The sequence below is a fragment of the Poeciliopsis prolifica genome, unplaced genomic scaffold, assembly GCF_027474105.1.
Source record: "Poeciliopsis prolifica strain line A6 unplaced genomic scaffold, Auburn_PproV2 SCAFFOLD005, whole genome shotgun sequence".
Taxonomy (NCBI): Eukaryota; Metazoa; Chordata; class Actinopteri; order Cyprinodontiformes; family Poeciliidae; genus Poeciliopsis; species Poeciliopsis prolifica.
The window spans coordinates 9,536,451-9,551,508 of record NW_026562380.1 but is presented as its reverse complement, the minus strand read 5'-3'; the positions used below and the strand labels follow the sequence as shown (position 1 = coordinate 9,551,508).

The 15,058-nt window shown below is 36.9% G+C and overlaps 1 protein-coding gene across 1 annotated transcript in view; it reads right to left on the bottom strand.

The window, feature by feature from the left end:
- zgc:171482 (zinc finger protein) overlaps positions 1–10,692 on the bottom strand; it is a 58,232-nt gene extending 47,540 nt beyond the window's left edge. The window contains exon 1 of the mRNA XM_055030086.1: positions 9,924–10,692. The gene's annotated coding sequence lies outside the window, so the exon portion shown is untranslated. The remainder of the gene's footprint in view (positions 1–9,923) is intronic.
- Between the last annotated feature and the right edge of the window lie 4,366 nt (positions 10,693–15,058).

Sequence of the window (15,058 nt, the reverse complement as noted above, 5' to 3'; positions counted from 1 at the left end):
ATTAGATAGATTGTTAATATGTGGAAAAGGCTTATGAGAGCCCTACTGTATATAAAGTAATAACGCAAGCCATTTCATTTCAGCTGGGAATTTCAGTGGCACCATACCAAAAAAAACTTTTTATTAGACACAAAACAACTTGTCTGTGTGATGAAAAATACTAGTGGAAATTTTGCCCCACTTTTTAGAGGAGACACAGAGATAATAATGAAAAAAGTGAAAACCAGCTGGTTGCAAAAGCTTGTGCTGAGCTCTCTCCTGCTTGGCTCCATTTCATCTCTGCTCCATTAGGAAGAAAACTCCTGTGAACTGGACTTTGAGTTCTTCTCTTTCACTTTCTTCCATCGCACTTCCATCTATCTGACTTGAAATATATTACTATCCTGATTTGACATTCGAATTATGCATAGAGATAATGAAATACTGACACCATCCTGTGAGCCAGTGACCTGTCTAATGAGTCATAAGCGGCAATAACAAGAGATGGGGTTAATAATATGGAGAGCACTGTGAGGTGTCTCTTTGAAGTTCCAGATTACATTTTTCCTGTTTCATTCTTGGAAACATATTCCTTCTCAATGCTGCCTTCCCTTCATCTACCATCCTTTGCAGCACCATCCACACTCTCTGGCAACCCTATCTAGCAAAGATGTGTAGAAAATATATTTTAAAATGAATGAAGCTAAAATTATAGCAGCAAATGTTGGTAAATATTAAGAAAAAAAAATCAGCCTTTAATTTGACTACATTTATTTAGTTTGAGAGAAAAAAATATCTCCCAAATTAACTGTCAGAACTTTGGGTTGAAGTTTTGATTGTGTGTTCTCACTAGTTTAATTATGTTTACTTGTTTCTTGTGTTTAAATATTTTTTATTATCGTTAGAGATTTTTCTAGTTGCTCTGTTTACTCTTCCTTGCCCCATGGTGGCATTTTTTCTCCCTCTCCTCGGTCTGCCTTCTGCTCTCTCCCTTTTAACTCTGCTCTTATTCCTCCTGTTATACCCTGCTGTCTTTTTACTTGGCTCCAATCTTTTTTTTTTTTTTTTTTGCTCTGACTCTCTGTGTTCCAGTGTTTTTGTAAGTTTGTATTTTTTTTTCATCATCTCTATGAAATAATCTCCATCTGGGCCCAACTCCTTCTCAGCACAATCATGACCTTTACATTTTTTATTTTATTTTTAGCTAAATCAGTGATGTGACTGCTACATAAACCCCAGGTGTTAATATTTTGTATAATCTCCTTCTGTGAATAGGACAGCACCACGTCTTCCTTTGTGACATCATATTCATTTGCTTAATGTGTAATGGCACGGTGTAAATTTTCTGTTCACCTTGACGAATATTAAACAAATCAAATCAAAATTAAATGCAATTCAATATTCCATTGTAATCATTAAAAAAAAAAGATGGTTAAAATAGACTAACTGGATCTTTGGTCCTGTCAGTCAAAATGAAGGACAATGAAAAAATTTAGACATCTAGATATCTGTTCTGACCACATGGCTACAACTTGCATTTAAATTGTTGATACATATCTCAATCAGTGTGGTAGTTTTTTATTGGTCATCAGATAAAGCATGAAAGTTAGTGCGGGGGCTAAAAAACCAAAAGTGACAACCTGATAATCAAATTTTGATAAATTGAAGCTAAAACAAATAACCTTGGATTTAAATAACCAAAATGTTCTTGGAATTGCTTGCTTTTTATGGTTGTGAGCCACAAATTGAGAACTTTACCAACACAATCTGGCAGAGCAACTTTCCAAAATGGAAAAAAAATGAGTTTATTGGCTCGTAGCAGTCCAACAGCAATAATACTGTTAAACTGGTCATAATCTACCTTACATTCAGATTTTTTCTACGCTCTCTCCAGTAGGTAAATACTTTGTGCTCGTATTCAGTCTCTCATAGATTCAACTTATTAATACTGACAATCCAAATTATTGACATATGGTCGCTATGCTCCTCATCAGCTTCTATGCCTTTCTGTCCTCATCCACTTCTCTTCTTTTTTCACAGGGTAAAATGTTTCCCCTAAGCCAGAGATAATTCAGAAGAACTTATGCAGGCAAGACTTATTCACTCTTAGGGGAAAAAAAGAGCATCACTTCTCACTACATTATTATGCACATTACAACTCAAACCATTTAGTTGTACAAGTTAGATAATGGTGTTTTGAACTTGATGAAAAGTATTTATTTTCTCTTGCTGAACAAGTTGTTACCTTTAGCTTTGCAGCTTAAAAACCTTACGGTTTTATTTGTTGATGCATAGGCGACAAGTTGAAAATCTTCAGTTTTTTGCTTGTTTTTTTCTTTTATTTTTACTTTGCTGAGAATCAAAAATCTGGATATGTGCAGAAATGCAAAGAGGATCAGTGTGGACAGTCAAATAAACCACCATATGCAACCTTTAACTACATATTATTTATTTAAATGTAATGTGTTCCCTTATTTTACAGGATAATTGAAATCAAGAGGGCACTCTTTCAGTTGTATGTGTGAAAATCTCTCTGTGCATCATTAGCTGGTAATGTTATCTATAAAAGATCAATGGCTTCAGGCCACAATATTTACTTAAAAGATTAAAGACTATTCCTCCAAGAAAAAAAAAAGTTGCTTCTCTGAGTTTAACTGAGCACATCTCCTACCCAGTGTGTCTTTCAGTAAGAGACTTCTAGGCAAACTGAGTTAATGGTGGGAGACAAAAGGCAAGCCAAAGTTTTAATGAGGGGGGTTTATGTTACTGTAACATATGGAGGATGCTATGCTGGATAGCAAAAGAACTGTGGGGGTCTGTCTGTTCCATTAGCAACTAATTGCATTGTTTTTATATAAGCTATTTTTTTCTCAAATGTTTCCATCCTGTTTTCTGTGACTTCATTAGACATAATTCACAGTCTTTTCTTTCTTCATTTAAAGATTTAAAACACTAATTGACCATCTGAACTCAAGACCCAGAATCGCCAAAATGTAAAACTAATTCGATAATAAAATATGAGGAATATTGAGTTTTACATTTATTAAATGCTAACAAAATTATCAGGTAATAAGAGACCAGCTTCACAGGGCATGTCACCATTGTAAAATCTCAAGGGGAAAAAATCAACAACAAAAAAAACCCCAAATGTGGACTAAAACAATCTCAAATCATACTTTATGCCAGCTTTCCAACCATATGCATAACAATAGGCCTGCTTCAATATGTTATGCAGTCAGATGACGTAAGTGAGACAGTGCCCCGAGTCACAGTTAAGTGCCAAAAATGAAATTACTTCAGACTTGAGTTTGACTCCTGATCTAAGAGTTAAGTCTTAACAGTTTTCATATCATGTAATGAAGAGTGAAAGGCAGCTAGTATGTGAGCTGCAGAGTGCAGCTGCTGTGCAAGTTCTGATGTGAAAATATAAATGATATCATAATTAAATGTTTGTGATAATTTACACCTAAGGAACAAACAGCACAGGTTTGGATTCTTGACCTACAGCAGCGAAGGGCTATCGGTCCACAAGATGCTGTGGATTTGATAAAATTACATTAGAAACATCTCTGATTTTAGGTCGCTGACAACTGTCAGTTACATTATTTTATAAATTAATCTCAACCTGTTTTCCATCTTTTTATTACTGATTCTGATTCATAATACTAGCTCTCAAAGAAAAATATATAACATTTAGGTCAAAGAACATTTCTAAACAAGCTTCAACATGATAAACCTTTATAGATCTTGAGTGTCAGTCTGATTACCTGGATGAAAACCTGCTTATTTAAATAAAAAAATGTATGAATAAAAATACATTCCTTGATTTGAATAACTATTATTTCTAAAGGCTGTGATTGTCAGAAGGCCTTTCATAATTTGTGCAAAAAATGTTCATACTGAAGACTCTACCAGAGTTCAGAATGTAGCTGTCTAGTTTATATATGTAATGCATCAATCATGGTGCACAACAATAAGATTATTTGTTTACATGCAGTAAAAAAGTCATTATAACAAACCTTTATTACATTTACAATCGAGGACAAATTACCGTCTGCATTCTGAACACAGAAGCGAAGGCATCTAGCATTCAGACAATCTTCTTTTCAGGAAGATTGCAGAATACTCTTTTCTTTTCTGACGTTCAGAGTGAAGTATATGTGACTGGTCATGAGAAAATCAGGCATAAATCTCCCCTGAAGCATTTTGAAAGTGAAAATTCTAAGCTTTTTAATGTCAATCACAAAGAAATGGAAGGAAAAAAAAAGATTGTCACTGCAGTGGAAGCAAGATCAGGGAGAAAACAGTCCACAAAATTTGAAAACAATTGACATGACGCCACCTGTCATTCAAATCAATGGGTTTATTAGTAACTGTTGATGGTTGCAATTTATCTCAAAATAAGATATGCTGACAAAAATTTGCTCGTTTGCGTACTTCATGTCACTAAGCGATTACTCACAATCACGTAAAATTATTCCAACACAACTGTATCGAAAAGAACGCATGGATACAATGACAGAAAACATGGCTGGTCAAATAATTGGAAGATTAAAAAACTACAATAATGGCAAAATATTCTCCAGCAATGCCAATTTTGACCAGCAAGACAAAATAATAATTTCAGCGCACCCTCACATTATTGTGCAAACAACACCATTATGTCTGGGTGCCGTGGATGTAAAGCCCAGAAGTAACTTTACAGACCTGATGTATGACTTGTTTGGAATCTTCTTTGCCTTAATGTTGGCTGACGAAGCAAAAATGCCTCACCAAATGTCTCGGGTAACGCCATGAGCTTCACTACCTTTACCTTATAACCTTGTTCGTTTGTTGGACATTTGCTCTACTTTAGTTTGATTTCCATGTGGCAGAGAAATCTTGAGTTGGCTTCATGTCAAATGTCCCCAAACCTGATCAGCTACCTCGAGGTGTTAACAAAGGCAACTCATTTGCATTTCCTTGCAATAACCCCACCTCCCAGAGTTGACTGTCAATGAGCAGTGGGACTTACGGCTCTTTGAAGGGAACCACATCCTCAGGATCCATTCACTTTAATTCATGCACACATTCACATGCTGACGGCGGTGAGCTACCGCATCAGGTCCTCTGATCACCACCAGTGGGTACGCAGAGTGAAGTCTCTTGCCAAAGGACACAACAACTGAGACAGACAGAGCACAGGTTCAAACTGGCAACCCACCACCTTGATCAGTGCTTTACAACCTTCTTGAGGAGTTAATGCACTGATTACTTCCTCTACATGATACAGTGTTTATTATTTTTAAAAGAAATATTCAAATTTAACATCAGAACAAAGAACATTTTTCCGTTTCACTTCTGTTCATTCTAAATTAGCTCGGTTGAAGAATCTTTGTTTTTTTCACTTGCAGATATTTGCTCAGTCATTTGAGGTTGTGAACCAGCTAACAGCATAGAACAATACAGACACTTTGTCTTTGTACACGGGACTCAACGTTGCAACAACAAAAACAGAGGACTTACAGTAAGCAATGACTTTTAAAGTCAATATTGTTGTTAATGCATTCTCTAAACCCAAACAAAACTAATCTATAATCAATATCACACTGTGTTGCAAAGTGCAGTGCATATCATTCTACTGGATTAGACTAACATTGATAAAAATGCAAACAGACTTTTCACGAGGCACTCAACACAACCAACAAAGAATCAGTTTGACCTCATAATAAATGCTGAAAACACAAATTAGAAGTGTGCAATAAATAAAGTATATAATTGCAATACCAGAGCCACTGAGGTGACACAACGAATACGTTTTAATAACATTCCTCATTCATATTGCTGTCCTCACTCTCTTTGATTTTAGTGCTGAATTGACATGAGTGCTACCAACTAAAGACCGATATGGCATTTTTTCCTCTTCCTAATTACAAAAACGAGATGTAAGCTGCTTGTTCTTCATTACAAAAGACTCGACTGACAAATCAAATGCTAAGCAAGAAACTCCAACATACTCAAGTCTGATAGTGTGACTGTAAAAGAGCAATATATATAAATAGATGCAGTACAATGCAGCTCACAGACAATTATACATTTTGTTTCTCAGGGGATATGTGCACAACAAAAATGGTTTCATCAGTGTCATTTATGGTATCCGCTTTTAGATACATTAAATATTTTTCCTCAAATGTATCTGAACCAAACAAAATTCAAGAAAATATGGATCAAAATTATCTTTACAAAAGAAAAAAAGAGAATAAAACAATATTAACAATATTCCTACTTTACTAAAGTCGATTTAGTTGAGAGCTACAAATTACAACTACACTTTTTTAAAATTTTGATCATTCATTTATTCATGAATGCATTTATACATGCATTCATGTATAAATACATGTTTCTGCTTCTGTCAAAAACAGACGAGAGTTTTGACATTGGAAAATTGGTGAATTTTTATTGATAACTGTGTTCACCTTAACTACAAGAGGTCTTCCTGAAGGAGAAGTCTTTTTTGACATCTCTCTGCAGGTAGGATCCCGCTGTAAAGACAAGTGAAGCTGTATCAAAATGTGCAAGAGTTTTTTTATCTGCACACTGAGCATGCCTGACTGCAAAGTTGCATACCATCTTTTGCCGATGTTATACAAAGCATCACTACATGCTTAAGCTTAATCCAGATGAGAAAGAAATCATCCCCAACATGTGAGGGTAGAGAATAGCACAAAACTAGTATCATTGGCATTAAAGATCACAGAACAAACAAGAAAACTTACTGGAATGGAGCATGCTTTCATTTTTAGTAGGATGGATTATTGTGATGGTGTCTTTACAGGTATTTGCAGCTGCTTTACAATTCAGTTACAAGTGACATATGAACCAATGGGACCCTTCAGCTCTTCAGAGACCAGCTTCCTCTGTTCCCAGGAGCAGAACGAAACAAGATGAAGCAGTATTTCATTTCTATGTGCCTCCATTCTGGAACAAACTTCCAGAAAACCTGAGACGTTTGCCCCTTTCAATTAGGTTTAAAGCATTGTTTATGGCAGTTCTTGATCAAGGAGTCTCATTACTGGGCGACTGTGGTTGTGTGGCAGAGTTGTCGTCTTGCAATCATAAGGTTGTAGGTTCGATTCCAGCTTCCTCCTGCCATATGTCAATGTGCCTCTGGGCAAGGCACTTAACCCCAAATTGCCTACCGGTCTGCGTATCGGTGTATGAATGTGTGTGTGAATGGGTGAATGTGACTCTAGTGTAAAGTGCTTTGTGTGGTCAAAATGACTGGAAAAGCGCTATATAAGTTCAGTCCATTTACCATTACTGAAGTGTCAATAATAACTGATTTTAAAATGTTCGTTTCTTAAAAAATGTTTTTGCCATTTAAATGTTTTCAGCAGATATTCTGTAAAGCAGAATATCTGGCTTTTGTGTGCCTTTTACATAAATAAACTTGCTTTGGCCTGCAGGCAAACACATGGTCCAAAAATTGGCACAAACAAATCTACACAGGTGTGATCCAAACAGGGCATGACCTTGCCAAATAGCCTACGCAAACAGTCTGCGTGAAGTTTCTATCCATCCTTGTTTAACTACATCATTAATAGATGAGGTCATTGAGTGTTGTAAAGTAATGCACAACTGTTAAAACAAGTGAAAGAAATAATGGCAAGTATGCTACTTTTCTCTTAAGTAATCTGAATTATCTGAATAAAAAGGCAAGCGTGATATCTGAGAGAAACAATTTACACAAAAAACCCCTTTAAATAAGGTCTACTGATGTTTATATGGGAACACTTTGATATGTTGATATCATGCATCTGTAACAGTTAATGGTTGCAAATTAGTCATCATGCAGCTATTAATGAAAGTATACTATTAAATGTCAAATGGCCCACACATCAATATGAGATTAGAGCTCTCTTTCTTTCTCGCTCTTTTTTACACACACACTCACACACGGAAACAAGGGAACACACATGAAGATGCATCCATACAAAGACAACAGTGTCAGCAGAAAGGTCACAACACACCATGAATGAAAAATACATATCTAAGGATGAGCCGATACACTGCCTGTTGCTATAGAACATTCCTCCAAAAGAACAAACAAAGACACAAACAATCCACTGTCAATCTTAAAGAAACAAACTCATGTCCCTGGACTTTAGCACCAGTGCTCAATCAACTGCCATCCTGTTGAAGAAGTTGAAGATGGTTCAACAACTCTTCAAGAGTGCTCCTACTTCAGTCATTTTGTTAGGTATCAATTTTCCTGCGCTTCTAAAGGCATTAACACCTGAGCACTAAGTTGGGCTGGGCAATGAATCGATGACAACATACATCACGATACGCACGTGATCAATATGAGAAAATATGTACAATATAATTTTCAATAATTCGCCATATTTCTGATACAAAATTGCACAGCATTTTGGGGGATGAAGGCAGAGGAAAGGCTTTAACCACTCAACTTCAAGTTTCAAGAATGCGCAACGACCAGCAGAGTGCAGCCTCAACTAACTCACTCACTCATCGGTTAGCTAGCAAAAACCTGATGAGTAACTCCCGTACAATCTTGCATTAACTTTTGCAGACTTCCAATATGACGCTAAATGGATATTAGTCCTAAATGACAGATGTCAGGGTTGGATTTGTATCAAAACAAATCCATTTTACATTACATAATAAAAGAAATTTATGAATGAACAAATACAAAAAGCAAGGTTAGGAATATCACCTGACTAACACATTTTTAAAAATCTATTAATCACGTTCTTTACTGACAGAAAAATGTAATTTCCTAATGTTACACTTCACTGTCAGTGTGACATTTGATATGACGTATGCTGATCAGCAATCACAGGAGTTGCAATAGAAATTTTGTTGAATCCTGTTCAATGACAATAAATACTATCTATTCTATTCTATTAAGATTACAAACACATGCAGTGAACAACAGATTATCTTGTCATCATTTGGTAATAGTGAACATTATGCCTTCAAAGTTGGTGTGTGAGAAACAGGAACAGTTAGAAAAGTGTCAGGATCTCAGCCAATTCGACCGAACTGGAACAACTATTGGGTTAGAAGGCATCTCAAAAACAGCACCTCGAGTGGGCTGTGCCCAAATGTTGGGCAGAATTGATCATAAATGGTCTAAGGAAGGAACAGAAGTGAACAATGCCAGTTCCTACAGCCCAAACCATCAAATGAAACATTAGTTTAAGAAGTTAATCTTTATGAAATCTCTACATCATCTTTACGGATGGTGTAAAGCCGGTCCCAATTCTGGTTATAATGTCATGCCTGCTCACTGTCTAACAGAACATCCTCATTGACAAAAAAGCAAATTCATTCTTTCTTTCTACCTTGACTTAAAAGTGGATGATTTTTAGAGTTTAGCATATAACTGCCTCACCATCCATGCTGATCAACAATGAGTGATCCATCTCATCCATTCATTCTCTTTCATTGCACTTTCTTTTGGGCTTTTATCCTAATTACTCAAATCTAATACTTTGGTGAGAAATCAACATATCTAAGACCTTAAATTGAACTATTTAATAGGCATCGTAATGTATAATAAGATCAGCCTTGACTAGTAAAACTATAGTTGCAGCGTTTATTAACTTGATTCAAATAGTTCTGGCACTGAAGTGTCATGTGTTCAAATCGTATCTATTCAGGGATATAATACCCTTAAAATGATCCATCATCATTGCATGTTGCTGTGAGTTACACATTAAACATGCAGAATTACCCGCTTCTAATTGATTAAATATACTAACAGCTCAAAGTTTCCAAGGTCTTTCTGTAAAGTGATGCCACAAAACTTTTTTGAGTGTGTGTGGCTTTTCTACAAGACATATGTGAAAAGTCAAATACAAAAGCTAGTCTATAATTCATCTGTTGTCAGTGCTCTGGTCAGTGCTCCCCAGTGTTGGGCAGCGCGGTCCATCACTCACCTTGCGCAGAGGCAGAGACTTCTCTCCTCGAAGCCGACAACCATCCGCCAGCTGTCCTGTCTGTATTCCCGTACCGCACCTGTTTCTTAAAATCCCTCAGAACTCAGGGGGACTCCGCTTCATCCAGATAAACATTTCTGTTGTATATCTCGCCTCAAACCGCGTCGTGCCCTCTGAGAAAATAAAAAATAACAGACTCCTTTTCCCGATGCTTTTACGTCGTGACGCGCCGGTTGTCCCCCCGGCGACTTATCTGGTCCGCGGTGCCGCGCAGGAGGTGAGAGGAGCGCCGGGCTCTGTTGATATCATCCACTTAACTCGGACCGTAAAGCCACAGCGGAGATCAGACGGAGAGGACTTCTCTCCCGGCGTGAGGAAAGAGGAAGAGGAGGAGGAGGACGAGGTGGAAGTGTGAGGGGAAGCGGCAGCCTTCACCCGGGATGAATGAAAGACACAAAGCGCTCTCGGCTTACACGGCGTGTGCGATAGAGTCCACGCTCAATGCCCGATTTGTTCAGTGAATGTGAGCTCAGGTCCACGGAGCGGGTCTCCGCTTTGGTTCTCCCACGTCAATAACAGCGCGTATAAACAGAACGTTCCCAGCGATAGCCTGACACTGAGGTGGGATTTTGCGCGTGTGGTGTTTGTCACGAACTCCCGCTGTTACTTTCCCTCATTTCCTAAATCCTGACTGTGATGGTAAACCAGACGCTGAAGTGCAGCAGGTGGAGGCGATAGCAACGCGTCTTGGTGACACTTTGCCAGGGTTTAGTTAAGGTAAGGGGTTGATTTGTGCACCTTTCACGCACACAAAACTGAAGTTACACACACAGAAAACAAAAAAAGAAAAAAGAAAATCAAAGGAAAAGGGAAAGATAATTACATTTAGAATAACATATGCATTACGAAATAATTCTAAGTAACACAAATAAATAGGCACAACATGATCCAAATGAGCACTCTGGTTTTCAGATTTTGGATTGTCCATATTTTCTCAAATTCAGAACCTGAAATGGGTTTCTGATAAGTTTCGGAGTCCAGATGGTTCATGCTTCAACAACTCTGAAAAATATGTAGATCTCAGACCATCCTGGGCTTTGGAGCACTGGATTTTAAAAAACAGTGCACAGCTTCAAAGTGATTGGAATATAATCAATACATATTTAACTAATGTCCGGTTCTTTGAACCCAATGCTGTCATTGCCCTCCTGAGGCCAATGATTTGGTCAAATTGGTCAATTTATAGTCCTTCTGTGCATTGTTGTCCTGGGTTTATGCCTGTTTAGTATATTTGTGTGTATGTATGTTTTTTTGTTATTTTTTACTGTCAGAATATTTATATTTCTTTGTCTAGTATGTTGGAGTATATCTTAGAATGATGCTAGTTATATGCACAAGACTTTTCCCATGGTGCTACACAGCATGGTTCATGCTCACATTTTCAACACATGCTCATTAAAATTCAGTTGACATTATTATGTTTTGACAAAAGAAAAAGTAGCAACAACACAACAGTTATGTTGACATGACATATCTGCTAATGTTATGCAGCTGTTTTAGAGCATAATCATTTGTAGAATAATTATAATCAGTTGATTACAATTTTGAACACAAATTAATAAATGTTATATAAAAGTCTTATGATAAAACTTCCTACCAATATTCTCCATTTTGCACAGTAAAATCGTCCCTATCCCTGTCAAAATTACTGCATTTTCTGATGTAAAAAGTGAAAAAGTCTTGATAAATCATTCCAAAACCTTTAAGAGTAATAGTGATCAAAAAAATAAAATATGGCAACAACTTGGGTGCATAAGTGTGTACACTCTTAAACTAATACTTAGGTAAAACACACTTTGATTAAATTTTAGTATTCAGTCTTTGCTAGTTTGCACCCCACATACCAACAAGTATATTTGTCCTCATTACTTTGTATTTGTTTGGCAGACTTATCAGAGCCGGAGGGCATTTCTTGTTCATTGCACTCTTCAGGTGAGAGCAGAATTACAGAATTATATTTAGTTATCAGCTCTGGCTGGCAATTATAAACCTTAAATTTCCCTCTGGCGAAGCGATGTGCTTGGACTCACAGTAATGCTGAAATATTTAATTCCTCTCCATCTTCACATTTAAACCAGACAACTGAGAGTTTTGGGTGAGAAACAATTCTTGGAACTATTCAACATTTCTTCCGTCTTGATTAAAATCGCAGTTTCATGCATAGAAAACTGGGGATACTTTACTTGGCTGTTGAGAAGCAAATCTGTAACCCCTTACAAACAAATGCACAAAACTGACCCTCTTCTTTTCTTAAACTCTCCTACTACAGCATGCACTCTGTTCATTTTAACTATTCTTATTTTCTACTTTATGTTTCTTCTATTTTTTTTTGTTTGCTTTGTTGTAAAATGACCTTGAGTGTCCTGAATGGCGCTTGTAAATAAAATGTATTACTATGACAAGTGTTAGGACCACCCAACCAGGACAGATGAACTTCATTTTCTGTTCATCAAGTTCAGCATGTAGAAGGTGTGAACTAGAAAAGACTGAATGCTGAAATTAAGTCAGAAGGTGTTAAAGCAACGTGCTATTTTAAGGGAGAGTTCACTTATGCACCAAATTTTTTGAACAATCTGTCTTTTTCAGAAGAAAAAAATTTAGTCACTGAAGACTTTTGAGAGCCACATATATCAAATAATGGCATAAATTCAACTTGATTTGCATCCAGTTTGTAAAGCAGTCATGTTCACCAAATTTAGAGCTTAGCTGAAGAGAATGACATCGCCATGCCACTTTTTATAATTTTCTTCAGTTCGATTATCCCGGTCGTTTTGAAATGCCACATTTTTTTGCGCTTGTGTATGGATGTGCATTCATGCCGAGAGAATGGGCGGTTATTATACGCTTTCAGGGGCTGTGACAGCAGCACTCGGTGAAGAAGCCAAACACTATGCAGCTTAGACAATATACCGAGGCAGACACACACAAATGCATATCTATTCACTCCCAGATTCAAACACACACTAATCCACTGACACAATTCACACTGATGCGATGAAAGGGCCAATTTATCAAACCACCAGCCAAGCCAGGCCTGAGGATGGTTAGTGCAGTATCGGTCTGGAGACAGAGGGTGTTGTGGGCTCATGTTGTGGGTGTGTGTGTTTGTATGTGTAACTTTTGGCAAAGTGGTGAAGCAAGTCTTCAAATACAGCTTGCACTTTTGCTTATGGCCAAATTTCAAAAGCATCACCTGCTGATTGTAGGTCCATGAAATAAATCTGTTGCTCTATTAGCTGTCAGGTGCCCTGGTGCAAAGACGTGAAATTATCTGCTTGAGTTTGTTGAAGGCATAGAACTAAATAGTGGGAGGTAGTGAGAATACTGAGTGTAATTAGATTTCAGGATCGACAATTGCTTTCAGAATAGTTGCATTGACTGTTAGAAAACTTCACCGCAGAAAAACAAAAAGAAGAAGTGCTGCTAAACAGATCGATATGTATTCTTAGTGTTTCGCATAGTTGGCACAGTGCAGATCATGAACAAATTCAGCCCATCTCTACATGTCTGTGGGGATGTGATTTAAATTTGATCATCTGTCGACAATCTCTCTCAAGCCACTTGACACTTGAACTTCAGACGTGGCATTTTCCTAAAGCTGCAAGCTAGAAGTCAGATTTCAGCAGCTTTCTGTCTGGATTTATTTAGGTAGATCCATCCAAAGTCAGAAAAAAAAACGCTTCTCAATCAATAATGTTTGAGAATGGTCTGTGTGACAATAGTGCCTTACCTGTAAATGTAGCCTTTCTCCTGAAAAAAAAACCACACAGGCTTTTGAATTTAATTTTCATTTTTTCATATGTTTTCTTGCATGTGTGCAGGGTTTTCTTTCTTATAGAGTTGCTAGTTTTTCTTTAGTGAGGATTCAGATGTCCAGACATCTGCTAAATCTCCATCAGCCTGCATGCATGAGCACAATAATCTTGAACTACCCTTGAAAACAACTTCGTCATTGAGCAGATATTGACTATCATGCTGAATGTAATACTTCTCTTTCTCAGTAAGCTGCTAACAGAAGACATACACCAATCTTATTCATATTATAATATCTTACAAATGTCTTGAATTAAACATCTTGACAAATGAAGGATGTACTTAGTGCTGTATGATAGTCACCGTTCTGGATCTCTTTGTTTAAATGATTTGAATTTGTTTCGATTTTCACATTTTATCGAAACAGTGTTAGAAATCAGGATTTTGATTTACTACTTCTACTCTTTCTATCTTACAGTCCGTGCTGCTGTACCAGAAACATTACACAGATCTAATTGAGAGAAAATGAACAAGATTTTATCACAAATCCTGTTGGGTTTTTGAGGTATGCGTGTTGCTTTTAATATGCTCCTAGGTGGAATAGTGTGCACTACAGTGTATTGGGATCAAAGGTGTGAAGATCACAGTGTTAAACTGTGTCAGAGAGTAAAGCAAATTTATGTTACATTTGGCATGACAGTCTGATTTTTTCCCCCCACAATTAAAATCTACTGACTGTCTGGCAATTCAATGTCAGCTCTCTGAGGACCCCACAAGTAATCATAAAATTATTTAGGAAATAAATCAAAAAGTAGGTCACACTGTCAGTTTGCATGGCAACATGGTGTTTAATTAAATTAATGATAATATTGGGTCATTGTGGCACACTGCTTGTTATACATTGATTTATATGAAATTATATAAATCATATATATACAAATTTATATTTTTCATATATATATATAGAAAGAGATTTACCAATTTTATTTTAACAATGACTATGTGGAAGTTTCTCCCAGAGATATAAATGCAAGCAATGCATGTCTTTATTTGTGTTGGGAGGGCATTTCAAGTCTCTTTATTTTGTGACATCATCTTAGCCTCTAATATTTACTGTGCTATTCGGTCTGGGCTGCTAAGACATTGGATCGGTTAGTTTAATGTCAGGCCAAGGTCGGGCGCTGTCTGCTGGCACTTGCTGTTGGAACTAGCCAAATGAGGTGAATTGTAGTTTGATAAGAAGCTGTGCTACCTCAGAGAATCAAATTCCCCAAAGTAATTAGAAAGTAGACACATATTGTTTAACCCTTCAGGTCTGAAAA